This window comes from Taudactylus pleione, unplaced genomic scaffold (genome assembly GCF_031769625.1).
Source record: "Taudactylus pleione unplaced genomic scaffold, aTauple2 ptg000134l, whole genome shotgun sequence".
Lineage (NCBI taxonomy): Eukaryota > Metazoa > Chordata > Amphibia > Anura > Myobatrachidae > Taudactylus > Taudactylus pleione.
The window spans coordinates 4,763,377-4,776,038 of record NW_028284536.1 but is presented as its reverse complement, the minus strand read 5'-3'; the positions used below and the strand labels follow the sequence as shown (position 1 = coordinate 4,776,038).

The 12,662-nt window shown below is 34.8% G+C and overlaps 4 non-coding genes across 4 annotated transcripts; all 4 read left to right on the top strand.

Moving 5' to 3' along the window:
* Nucleotides 1–5,528: 5,528 nt before the first annotated feature.
* TRNAN-GUU (transfer RNA asparagine (anticodon GUU)) lies at nt 5,529–5,602 on the top strand. The gene has a single exon. It is a non-coding gene; the product is annotated as a tRNA-Asn (tRNA).
* Nucleotides 5,603–7,402: 1,800 nt separating this feature from the next.
* On the top strand, nt 7,403–7,476 carry TRNAN-GUU (transfer RNA asparagine (anticodon GUU)). Its single transcript has one exon. It is a non-coding gene; the product is annotated as a tRNA-Asn (tRNA).
* An 863-nt stretch (nt 7,477–8,339) lies between these two features.
* Nucleotides 8,340–8,413, top strand: TRNAN-GUU (transfer RNA asparagine (anticodon GUU)). Its single transcript has one exon. It is a non-coding gene; the product is annotated as a tRNA-Asn (tRNA).
* Nucleotides 8,414–10,213: 1,800 nt separating this feature from the next.
* TRNAN-GUU (transfer RNA asparagine (anticodon GUU)) lies at nt 10,214–10,287 on the top strand. Its single transcript has one exon. It is a non-coding gene; the product is annotated as a tRNA-Asn (tRNA).
* The last annotated feature ends 2,375 nt before the right edge of the window (nt 10,288–12,662 follow it).

The window sequence follows — 12,662 nt, the reverse complement described above, 5'->3', positions numbered from 1 at the left end:
TTTGGGGAATTTTAGGTAGAGAAGTCAACATGTCTAACTACCTATTTTATGGTAGGGTTCAAGACTTTCTCTGAAACAATTATCTCTAAAGTGAGTTTAATTTGATTTAAGCCAATTTATTCAACATTTAGAAAATACCTGAAGGTTAATGTTGTTCCTGGTGATATCTAATCAGCAGAATGCAACCTAGCAGCATTTTTAAGTGGAAGCCTGTGTTATGTTAAAACCAGGTGTTATCTTATCAGTACAAAGGTAAGGAATTAAGAAAAACTTTTTGAAGTGTGAAGATTTTTCTTACAAAATCATTGTCTTATTGCATCACCAAAGTGTAAGCTGGAAAGATGATTTTGATAAATTACTTGTTAGATCACCTGATTTGCTCTTCTGGAGTCAATGTAGTTTGTTTTTCTCAATAACCATAGAAGTAATAGGGTAAATTAAAGACATTATGTGGATTTTTTGCTACAGCACTTCTGTCAAAATACGAATTAAATGAGTTAAGATGATAATGGATTTTCTACTATAAGCAAAGACCAAAAAAGTCAAAATAGCAATCCCAATTTTAGATTTGATAAATGAAAATAGCACATAGCAGAGGATGGTTTCGATCCAATGACCTCTGGGTTATTGGCCCAGCACACTTCCGCTGCGCCACTCTGCTGCTCATGGAAGTGCTTAGAACTCAAGAAGGGTTGAATCATCACAAGAACATGGCAATGTGTTCCTTTTAATTAATGAAAAATCCTAAAATAACTGTCCAGATTAGAGACTTTATAAACTTTGGTAAGGAAACTTTCCAGATCAATGTTTCTTAGCTGTTGCTTGTTTATGTCTCATATAGGGTCTCTGTGGCACAATTGGTTAGCACGTTCGGCTGTTAATTGGAATATTGGTGGTTCAATCCCACCCAGGGACGAAAATCTTCTATTAGTCAAATTTTGGGGATTTTTAGGTAGAGAAGTCAACATGTCAAACTACCTATTTTATGGTAGGGTTCAAGACTTTCTCTGAAACAATTATCTCTAAAGTGAGTTTAATTTGATTTAAGCCAATTTATTCAACATTTAGAAAATACCTGAAGGTTAATGTTGTTCCTGGTGATATCTAATCAGCAGAATGCAACCTAGCAGCATTTTTAAGTGGAAGCCTGTGTTATGTTAAAACCAGGTGTTATCTTATCAGTACAAAGGTAAGGAATTAAGAAAAACTTTTTGAAGTGTGAAGATTTTTCTTACAAAATCATTGTCTTTTTGCATCACCAAAGTGTAAGCTGGAAAGATGATTTTGATAAATTTACTTGTTAGAACACCTGATTTGCTTTTCTGGAGTCAATGTAGTTTGTTTTTCTCAATAACCATAGAAGTAATAGGGTAAAGTAAAGACATTATGTGGATTTTTTGCTACAGCACTTCTGTCAAAATACGAATTAAATGAGTTAAGATGATAATGGATTTTCTACTATAAGCAAAGACCAAAAAAGTCAAAATAGCAATCCCAATTTTAGATTTGATAAATGAAAATAGCACATAGCAGAGGATGGTTTCGATCCATCGACCTCTGGGTTATGGGCCCAGCACGCTTCCGCTGCGCCACTCTGCTGCTCATGGAAATGCTTAGAACTCAAGAAGGGTTGATTCATCACAAGAACATGGCAATGTGTTCCTTTTAATTAGCGAAAAATCCTAAAATAACTGTCCAGATTAGAGACTTTATAAACTTTGGCAAGGAAACTTTCCAGATCAATGTTTCTTAGCTGTTGTTAGTTTATGTCTCACATAGGGTCTCTGTGGCGCAATTGGTTAGCGCGTTCGGCTGTTAACTGGAAGGTTGGTGGTTCAATCCCACCCAGGGATGAGGATCTTCTATTAGTCAAATTTTGGGGAATTTTAGGTAGATAAGTCAACATGTCTAACTACCTATTTTATGGTAGGGTTCAAGACTTTCTCTGAAACAATTATCTCTAAAGTGAGTTTAATTTGATTTAAGCCAATTTATTCAACAATTAGAAAATACCTGAAGGTTAATGTTGTTCCTGGTGATATCTAATCAGCAGAATGCAACCTAGCAGCATTTTTAAGTGAAAGCCTGTGTTATGTTATAACCAGGTGTTATCTTATCAGTACAAAGGTAAGGAATTAAGAAAAACTTTTTGAAGTGTGAAGATTTTTCTTACAAAATCATTGTCTTATTGCATCACCAAAGTGTAAGCTGGAAAGATGATTTTGATAAATTACTTGTTTGAACACCTGATTTGCTCTTCTGGAGTCAATGTAGTTTGTTTTTCTCAATAACCATAGAAGTAATAGGGTAAAGTAAAGACATTATGTGGATTTTTTGCTACAGCACTTCTGTCAAAATACGATTTAAAAGAGTTAAGATGATAATGGATTTTCTACTATAAGCAAAGGCCAAAAAAGTCAAAATAGCAATCCCAATTTTAGATTTGATAAATGAAAATAGCACATAGCAGAGGATGGATTCGATCCAACGACCTCTGGGTTATGGGCCCAGCACGCTTCCGCTGCGCCACTCTGCTGCTCATGGAAGTGCTTAGAACTCAAGAAGGGTTGATTCATCACAAGAACATGGCAATGTGTTCCTTTTAATTAATGAAAAATCCTAAAATAACTGTCCAGATTAGAGACTTTATAAACTTTGGTAAGGAAACTTTCCAGATCAATGTTTCTTAGCTGTTGTTTGTTTATGTCTCATATAGGGTCTCTGTGGCACAATTGGTTAGCACGTTCGGCTGTTAATTAGAATATTGGTGGTTCAATCCCACCCAGGGACGAAAATCTTCTATTAGTCAAATTTTGGGGATTTTTAGGTACAGAAGTCAACATGTCTAACTACCTATTTTATGGTAGGGTTCAAGACTTTCTCTGAAACAATTATCTCTAAAGTGAGTTTAATTTGATTTAAGCCAATTTATTCAACAATTAGAAAATACCTGAAGGTTAATGTTGTTCCTGGTGATATCTAATCAGCAGAATGCAACCTAGCAGCATTTTTAAGTGAAAGCCTGTGTTATGTTATAACCAGGTGTTATCTTATCAGTACAAAGGTAAGGAATTAAGAAAAACTTTTTGAAGTTTGAAGATTTTTCTTACAAAATCATTGTCTTATTGCATCACCAAAGTGTAAGCTGGAAAGATGATTTTGATAAATTACTTGTTTGAACACCTGATTTGCTCTTCTGGAGTCAATGTAGTTTGTTTTTCTCAATAACCATAGAAGTAATAGGGTAAAGTAAAGACATTATGTGGATTTTTTGCTACAGCACTTCTGTCAAAATACGATTTAAATGAGTTAAGATGATAATGGATTTTCTACTATAAGCAAAGACCAAAAAAGTCAAAATAGCAATCCCAATTTTAGATTTGATAAATGAAAATAGCACATAGCAGAGGATGGTTTCGATCCAACGACCTCTGGGTTATGGGCCCAGCACGCTTCCGCTGCACCACTCTGCTGCTCATGGAAGTGCTTAGAACTCAAGAAGGGTTGATTCATCACAAGAACATGGCAATGTGTTCCTTTTAATTAATGAAAAATCCTAAAATAACTGTCCAGATTAGAGACTTTATAAACTTTGGTAAGGAAACTTTCCAGATCAATGTTTCTTAGCTGTAGTTTGTTTATGTCTCATATAGGGTCTCTGTGGCACAATTGGTTAGCACGTTCGGCTGTTAATTGGAATATTGGTGGTTCAATCAAACCCAGGGATGAAAATCTTCTATTAGTCAAATTTTGGGGAATTTTAGGTAGAGAAGTCAACATGTCAAACTACCTATTTTATGGAAGGGTTCAAGACTTTCTCTGAAACAATTATCTCTAAAGTGAGTTTAATTTGATTTAAGCCAATTTATTCAACATTTAGAAAATACCTGAAGGTTAATGTTGTTCCTGGTGATATCTAATCAGCAGAATGCAACCTAGCTGCATTTTTAAGTGGAAGCCTGTGTTATGTTAAAACCAGGTGTTATCTTATCAGTACAAAGGTAAGGAATTAAGAAAAACTTTTTGAAGTTTGAAGATTTTTCTTACAAAATCATTGTCTTTTTGCATCACCAAAGTGTAAGCTGGAAAGATGATTTTGATAAATTACTTGTTAGAACACCTGATTTGCTCTTCTGGAGTCAATGTAGTTTGTTTTTCTCAATAACCATAGAAGTAATAGGGTAAAGTAAAGACATTATGTGGATTTTTTGCTACAGCACTTCTGTCAAAAAACGATTTAAATGAGTTAAGATGATAATGGATTTTCTACTATAAGCAAAGACCAAAAAAGTCAAAATAGCAATCCCAATTTTAGATTTGATAAATGAAAATAGCAAATAACAGAGGATGGTTTCGATCCAACGACCTTTGGGTTATGGGCCCAGCATGCTTCCGCTGCGCCACTCTGCTGCTCATGGAAGTGCTTAGAACTCAAGAAGGGTTGATTCATCACAAGAACATGGCAATGTGTTCCTTTTAATTAATGAAAAATCCTAAAATAACTGTCCAGATTAGAGACTTTATAAACTTTGGTAAGGAAACTTTCCAGATCAATGTTTCTTAGCTGTTGTTTGTTTATGTCTCATATAGGGTCTCTGTGGCACAATTGGTTAGCATGTTCGGCTGTTAATTGGAATATTGGTGGTTCAATCCCACCCAGGGACGAAAATCTTCTATTAGTCAAATTTTGGGGAATTTTAGGTAGAGAAGTCAACATGTCAAACTACCTATTTTATGGTAGGGTTCAAGACTTTCTCTGAAACAATTATCTCTAAAGTGAGTTTAATTTGATTTAAGCCAATTTATTCAACATTTAGAAAATACCTGAAGGTTAATGTTGTTCCTGGTGATATCTAATCAGCAGAATGCAACCTAGCAGCATTTTTAAGTGGAAGCCTGTGTTATGTTAAAACCAGGTGTTATCTTATCAGTACAAAGGTAAGGAATTAAGAAAAACTTTTTGAAGTTTGAAGATTTTTCTTACAAAATCATTGTCTTTTTGCATCACCAAAGTGTAAGCTGGAAAGATGATTTTGATAAATTACTTGTTAGAACACCTGATTTGCTCTTCTGGAGTCAATGTAGTTTGTTTTTCTCAATAACCATAGAAGTAATAGGGTAAAGTAAAGACATTATGTGGATTTTTTGCTACAGCACTTCTGTCAAAATACGAATTAAATGAGTTAAGATGATAATGGATTTTCTACTATAAGCAAAGACCAAAAAAGTCAAAATAGCAATCCCAATTTTAGATTTGATAAATGAAAACAGCACATAGCAGAGGATGGTTTCGATCCATCAACCTCTGGGTTATGGGCCCAGCACGCTTCCGCTGCGCCACTCTGCTGCTCATGGAAATGCTTAGAACTCAAGAAGGGTTGATTCATCACAAGAACATGGCAATGTGTTCCTTTTAATTAGCGAAAAATCCTAAAATAACTGTCCAGATTAGAGACTTTATAAACTTTGGCAAGGAAACTTTCCAGATCAATGTTTCTTAGCTGTTGTTAGTTTATGTCTCACATAGGGTCTCTGTGGCGCAATTGGTTAGCGCGTTCGGCTGTTAACCGGAAGGTTGGTGGTTCAATCCCACCCAGGGATGAGAATCTTCTATTAGTCAAATTTTGGGGAATTTTAGGTAGAGAAGTCAACATGTCTAACTACCTATTTTATGGTAGGGTTCAAGACTTTCTCTGAAACAATAATCTCTAAAGTGAGTTTAATTTGATTTAAGCCAATTTATTCAACAATTAGAAAATACCTGAAGGTTAATGTTGTTCCTGGTGATATCTAATCAGCAGAATGCAACCTAGCAGCATTTTTAAGTGAAAGCCTGTGTTATGTTATAACCAGGTGTTATCTTATCAGTACAAAGGTAAGGAATTAAGAAAAACTTTTTGAAGTTTGAAGATTTTTCTTACAAAATCATTGTCTTATTGCATCAGCAAAGTGTAAGCTGGAAAGATGATTTTGATAAATTACTTGTTTGAACACCTGATTTGCTATTCTGGAGTCAATGTAGTTTGTTTTTCTCAATAACCATAGAAGTAATAGTGTAAAGTAAAGACATTATGTGGATTTTTTGCTACAGCACTTCTGTCAAAATACGATTTAAATGAGTTAAGATGATAATGGATTTTCTACTATAAGCAAAGACCAAAAAAGTCAAAATAGCAATCCCAATTTTAGATTTGATAAATGAAAATAGCACATAGCAGAGGATGGTTTCGATCCAACGACCTCTGGGTTATGGGCCCAGCACGCTTCCGCTGTGCCACTCTGCTGCTCATGGAAGTGCTTAGAACTCAAGAAGGGTTGATTCATCACAAGAACATGGCAATGTGTTCCTTTTAATTAATGAAAAATCCTAAAATAACTGTCCAGATTAGAGACTTTATAAACTTTGGTAAGGAAACTTTCCAGATCAATGTTTCTTAGCTGTTGTTTGTTTATGACTCATATAGGGTCTCTGTGGCACAATTGGTTAGCATGTTCGGCTGTTAATTGGAATATTGGTGGTTCACTCCCACCCAGGGACGAAAATCTTCTATTAGTCAAATTTTGGGGATTTTTAGGTAGAGAAGTCAACATGTCAAACTACCTATTTTATGGTAGGGTTCAAGACTTTCTCTGAAACAATTATCTCTAAAGTGAGTTTAATTTGATTTAAGCCAATTTATTCAACATTTAGAAAATACCTGAAGGTAAATGTTGTTCCTGGTGATATCTAATCAGCAGAATGCAACCTAGCAGCATTTTTAAGTGGAAGCCTGTGTTATGTTAAAACCAGGTGTTATCTTATCAGTACAAAGGTAAGGAATTAAGAAAAACTTTTTGAAGTTTGAAGATTTTTCTTACAAAATAATTGTCTTATTGCATCACCAAAGTGTAAGCTGGAAAGATGATTTTGATAAATTACTTGTTAGATCACCTGATTTGCTCTTCTGGAGTCAATGTAGTTTGTTTTTCTCAATAACCATAGAAGTAATAGGGTAAAGTAAAGACATTATGTGGATTTTTTGCTACAGCACTTCTGTCAAAATACGAATTAAATGAGTTAAGATGATAATGGATTTTCTACTATAAGCAAGGACCAAAAAAGTCAAAATAGCAATCCCAATTTTAGATTTGATAAATGAAAATAGCACATAGCAGAGGATGGTTTCGATCCATCGACCTCTGGGTTATGGGCCCAGCACGCTTCCGCTGCGCCACTCTGCTGCTCATGGAAATGCTTAGAACTCAAGAAGGGTTGATTCATCACAAGAACATGGCAATGTGTTCCTTTTAATTAGCGAAAAATCCTAAAATAACTGTCCAGATTAGAGACTTTATAAACTTTGGCAAGGAAACTTTCCAGATCAATGTTTCTTAGCTGTTGTTAGTTTATGTCTCACATAGGGTCTCTGTGGCGCAATTGGTTAGCGCGTTCGGCTGTTAACCGGAAGGTTGGTGGTTCAATCCCACCCAGGGACGAGAATCTTCTATTAGTCAAATTTTGGGGAATTTTAGGTAGAGAAGTCAACATGTCTAACTACCTATTTTATGGTAGGGTTCAAGACTTTCTCTGAAACAATTATCTCTAAAGTGAGTTTAATTTGATTTAAGCCAATTTATTCAACAATTAGAAAATACCTGAAGGTTAATGTTGTTCCTGGTGATATCTAATCAGCAGAATGCAACCTAGCAGCATTTTTAAGTGAAAGCCTGTGTTATGTTATAACCAGGTGTTATCTTATCAGTACAAAGGTAAGGAATTAAGAAAAACTTTTTGAAGTTTGAAGATTTTTCTTACAAAATCATTGTCTTATTGCATCACCAAAGTGTAAGCTGGAAAGATGATTTTGATAAATTACTTGTTTGAACACCTGATTTGCTATTCTGGAGTCAATGTAGTTTGTTTTTCTCAATAACCATAGAAGTAATAGGGTAAAGTAAAGACATTATGTGGATTTTTTGCTACAGCACTTCTGTCAAAATACGATTTAAATGAGTTAAGATGATAATGGATTTTCTACTATAAGCAAAGACCAAAAAAGTCAAAATAGCAATCCCAATTTTAGATTTGATAAATGAAAATAGCACATAGCAGAGGATTGTTTCGATCCAACGATCTCTGGGTTATGGGCCCAGCACGCTTCCGCTGTGCCACTCTGCTGCTCATGGAAGTGCTTAGAACTCAAGAAGGGTTGATTCATCACAAGAACATGGCAATGTGTTCCTTTTAATTAATGAAAAATCCTAAAATAACTGTCCAGATTAGAGACTTTATAAACTTTGGTAAGGAAACTTTCCAGATCAATGTTTCTTAGCTGTTGTTAGTTTATGTCTCACATAGGGTCTCTGTGGCGCAATTGGTTAGCGCGTTCGGCTGTTAACCGGAAGGTTGGTGGTTCAATCCCACCCAGGGACGAGAATCTTCTATTAGTCAAATTTTGGGGAATTTTAGGTAGAGAAGTCAACATGTCTAACTACCTATTTTATGGTAGGGTTCAAGACTTTCTCTGAAACAATTATCTCTAAAGTGAGTTTAATTTGATTTAAGCCAATTTATTCAACAATTAGAAAATACCTGAAGGTTAATGTTGTTCCTGGTGATATCTAATCAGCAGAATGCAACCTAGCAGCATTTTTAAGTGAAAGCCTGTGTTATGTTATAACCAGGTGTTATCTTATCAGTACAAAGGTAAGGAATTAAGAAAAACTTTTTGAAGTTTGAAGATTTTTCTTACAAAATCATTGTCTTATTGCATCACCAAAGTGTAAGCTGGAAAGATGATTTTGATAAATTACTTGTTTGAACACCTGATTTGCTCTTCTGGAGTCAATGTAGTTTGTTTTTCTCAATAACCATAGAAGTAATAGGGTAAAGTAAAGACATTATGTGGATTTTTTGCTACAGCACTTCTGTCAAAAAACGATTTAAATGAGTTAAGATGATAATGGATTTTCTACTATAAGCAAAGACCAAAAAAGTCAAAATAGCAATCCCAATTTTAGATTTGATAAATGAAAATAGCAAATAACAGAGGATGGTTTCGATCCAACGACCTTTGGGTTATGGGCCCAGCATGCTTCCGCTGCGCCACTCTGCTGCTCATGGAAGTGCTTAGAACTCAAGAAGGGTTGATTCATCACAAGTACATGGCAATGTGTTCCTTTTAATTAATGAAAAATCCTAAAATAACTGTCCAGATTAGAGACTTTATAAACTTTGGTAAGGAAACTTTCCAGATCAATGTTTCTTAGCTGTTGTTTGTTTATGTCTCATATAGGGTCTCTGTGGCACAATTGGTTAGCACGTTCGGCTGTTAATTGGAATATTGGTGGTTCAATCCCACCCAGGGACGAAAATCTTCTATTAGTCAAATTTTGGGGAATTTTAGGTAGAGAAGTCAACATGTCAAACTACCTATTTTATGGTAGGGTTCAAGACTTTCTCTGAAACAATTATCTCTAAAGTGAGTTTAATTTGATTTAAGCCAATTTATTCAACATTTAGAAAATACCTGAAGGTTAATGTTGTTCCTGGTGATATCTAATCAGCAGAATGCAACCTAGCAGCATTTTTAAGTGGAAGCCTGTGTTATGTTAAAACCAGGTGTTATCTTATCAGTACAAAGGTAAGGAATTAAGAAAAACTTTTTGAAGTTTGAAGATTTTTCTTACAAAATCATTGTCTTTTTGCATCACCAAAGTGTAAGCTGGAAAGATGATTTTGATAAATTACTTGTTAGAACACCTGATTTGCTCTTCTGGAGTCAATGTAGTTTGTTTTTCTCAATAACCATAGAAGTAATAGGGTAAAGTAAAGACATTATGTGGATTTTTTGCTACAGCACTTCTGTCAAAATACGAATTAAATGAGTTAAGATGATAATGGATTTTCTACTATAAGCAAAGACCAAAAAAGTCAAAATAGCAATCACAATTTTAGATTTGATAAATGAAAATAGCACATAGCAGAGGATGGTTTCGATCCATCAACCTCTGGGTTATGGGCCCAGCACGCTTCCGCTGCGCCACTCTGCTGCTCATGGAAATGCTTAGAACTCAAGAAGGGTTGATTCATCACAAGAACATGGCAATGTGTTCCTTTTAATTAGCGAAAAATCCTAAAATAACTGTCCAGATTAGAGACTTTATAAACTTTGGCAAGGAAACTTTCCAGATCAATGTTTCTTAGCTGTTGTTAGTTTATGTCTCACATAGGGTCTCTGTGGCGCAATTGGTTAGCGCGTTCGGCTGTTAACTGGAAGGTTGGTGGTTCAATCCCACCCAGGGACGAGAATCTTCTATTAGTCAAATTTTGGGGAATTTTAGGTAGAGAAGTCAACATGTCTAACTACCTATTTTATGGTAGGGTTCAAGACTTTCTCTGAAACAATAATCTCTAAAGTGAGTTTAATTTGATTTAAGCCAATTTATTCAACAATTAGAAAATACCTGAAGGTTAATGTTGTTCCTGGTGATATCTAATCAGCAGAATGCAACCTAGCAGCATTTTTAAGTGAAAGCCTGTGTTATGTTATAACCAGGTGTTATCTTATCAGTACAAAGGTAAGGAATTAAGAAAAACTTTTTGAAGTTTGAAGATTTTTCTTACAAAATCATTGTCTTATTGCATCACCAAAGTGTAAGCTGGAAAGATGATTTTGATAAATTACTTGTTTGAACACCTGATTAGCTATTCTGGAGTCAATGTAGTTTGTTTTTCTCAATAACCATAGAAGTAATAGTGTAAAGTAAAGACATTATGTGGATTTTTTGCTACAGCACTTCTGTCAAAATACGATTTAAATGAGTTAAGATGATAATGGATTTTCTACTATAAGCAAAGACCAAAAAAGTCAAAATAGCAATCCCAATTTTAGATTTGATAAATGAAAATAGCACATAGCAGAGGATGGTTTCGATCCAACGACCTCTGGGTTATGGGCCCAGCACGCTTCCGCTGTGCCACTCTGCTGCTCATGGAAGTGCTTAGAACTCAAGAAGGGTTGATTCATCACAAGAACATGGCAATGTGTTCCTTTTAATTAATGAAAAATCCTAAAATAACTGTCCAGATTAGAGACTTTATAAACTTTGGTAAGGAAACTTTCCAGATCAATGTTTCTTAGCTGTTTTTTGTTTATGACTCATATAGGGTCTCTGTGGCACAATTGGTTAGCATGTTCGGCTGTTAATTGGAATATTGGTGGTTCACTCCCACCCAGGGACGAAAATCTTCTATTAGTCAAATTTTGGGGATTTTTAGGTAGAGAAGTCAACATGTCAAACTACCTATTTTATGGTAGGGTTCAAGACTTTCTCTGAAACAATTATCTCTAAAGTGAGTTTAATTTGATTTAAGCCAATTTATTCAACAATTAGAAAATACCTGAAGGTTAATGTTGTTCCTGGTGATATCTAATCAGCAGAATGCAACCTAGCAGCATTTTTAAGTGAAAGCCTGTGTTATGTTATAACCAGGTGTTATCTTATCAGTACAAAGGTAAGGAATTAAGAAAAACTTTTTGAAGTTTGAAGATTTTTCTTACAAAATCATTGTCTTATTGCATCACCAAAGTGTAAGCTGGAAAGATGATTTTGATAAATTACTTGTTTGAACACCTGATTTGCTCTTCTGGAGTCAATGTAGTTTGTTTTTCTCAATAACCATAGAAGTAATAGGGTAAAGTAAAGACATTATGTGGATTTTTTGCTACAGCACTTCTGTCAAAAAACGATTTAAATGAGTTAAGATGATAATGGATTTTCTACTATAAGCAAAGACCAAAAAAGTCAAAATAGCAATCCCAATTTTAGATTTGATAAATGAAAATAGCAAATAACAGAGGATGGTTTCGATCCAACGACCTTTGGGTTATGGGCCCAGCATGCTTCCGCTGCGCCACTCTGCTGCTCATGGAAGTGCTTAGAACTCAAGAAGGGTTGATTCATCACAAGTACATGGCAATGTGTTCCTTTTAATTAATGAAAAATCCTAAAATAACTGTCCAGATTAGAGACTTTATAAACTTTGGTAAGGAAACTTTCCAGATCAATGTTTCTTAGCTGTTGTTTGTTTATGTCTCATATAGGGTCTCTGTGGCACAATTGGTTAGCACGTTCGGCTGTTAATTGGAATATTGGTGGTTCAATCCCACCCAGGGACGAGAATCTTCTATTAGTCAAATTTTGGGGAATTTTAGGTAGAGAAGTCAACATGTCTAACTACCTATTTTATGGTAGGGTTCAAGACTTTCTCTGAAACAATAATCTCTAAAGTGAGTTTAATTTGATTTAAGCCAGTTTATTCAACAATTAGAAAATACCTGAAGGTTAATGTTGTTCCTGGTGATATCTAATCAGCAGAATGCAACCTAGCAGCATTTTTAAGTGAAAGCCTGTGTTATGTTATAACCAGGTGTTATCTTATCAGTACAAAGGTAAGGAATTAAGAAAAACTTTTTGAAGTTTGAAGATTTTTCTTACAAAATCATTGTCTTATTGCATCACCAAAGTGTAAGCTGGAAAGATGATTTTGATAAATTACTTGTTTGAACACCTGATTAGCTATTCTGGAGTCAATGTAGTTTGTTTTTCTCAATAACCATAGAAGTAATAGTGTAAAGTAAAGACATTATGTGGATTTTTTGCTACAGCACTTCTGTCAA